The following is a 916-nucleotide window of genomic DNA, read 5'->3' on the forward strand; positions in this document are numbered from 1 at the left end:
AATTGCATAAAGAGCTATTCCAATTTATACTAAAATAAGATATTTTATGTATATAAACCATCAATTGAATATAAAAGCACAAAAACTGCCAATCTGGGACATATATCTACAATGGAATACACTCCAATGATATTTGGTCGCACCACATGATATTTTCAAATTGAGTCAAAATTTAAAAGCACAGAATTGGCCACCTAAACAAAACAAGCTAACTTCCCACAAAAATGTCACTATGAAATTTATAATGAAAATAAATACTTGCAGAAATAACTTAATATTGTGTTTATAAAAAAAAGATATGGCCGGACGGTCGCTCCACATGATATTTTGACACTTTGAATAACAGAAAAATTACAAAAAGCTAATGTTTTTTGAAAAGTTAAAGTGAGTTCATACATGGGAGAGGTCCTTCATATATATATGACATCTTTTTTATGCATTTAAACCTATTTTTAACTGGAAAAAAATGCAATCGGACAGAAAATGTAGGCGTCACGTCATTGACACACACACACACACACACACACACACGCACGCATGCACGCACAAACATATGCATACATTACCTTTCATAAGCTCATGGTCAGCAAGATTTTTGTTGTTTTCAAAAGAAGATTCTAATACTCAACAAGGCTGCTTTTATTTGATCAAAAATACAGTAAAACAGTAATATTGTGAAATATTACTGCAATTTATAATAGCTATTTTCTATATTTAATATATTTTAGAATAATTTTTTCTGTGTTGGCAAAGCTGAATTTTCAACAGTCATTACTCCAGTCAGTCTAGTGTCACATGATCCTTCAGAAATCATTCCAGTATGCTAATTTGGTGCTTTTGGTGCTCGGCGGATTTAGTGATTTGGGGGCCACAGGCAAAATACAGGAATGGGGCCCTATACAATTTATACAATTTC

General features: G+C 32.1%; 1 protein-coding gene across 3 annotated transcripts in view; it reads right to left on the reverse strand.

Moving 5' to 3' along the window:
* Nucleotides 1-916, reverse strand: part of LOC107748532 (cytoplasmic protein NCK2-like) — a 46,269-nt gene that overhangs the window by 4,333 nt on the left and 41,020 nt on the right. The window lies entirely within an intron of this gene.

The sequence above is a fragment of the Sinocyclocheilus rhinocerous genome, unplaced genomic scaffold (assembly GCF_001515625.1).
Source record: "Sinocyclocheilus rhinocerous isolate Xijiao unplaced genomic scaffold, SAMN03320098_v1.1 scaffold349, whole genome shotgun sequence".
NCBI classification, from domain to species: domain Eukaryota; kingdom Metazoa; phylum Chordata; class Actinopteri; order Cypriniformes; family Cyprinidae; genus Sinocyclocheilus; species Sinocyclocheilus rhinocerous.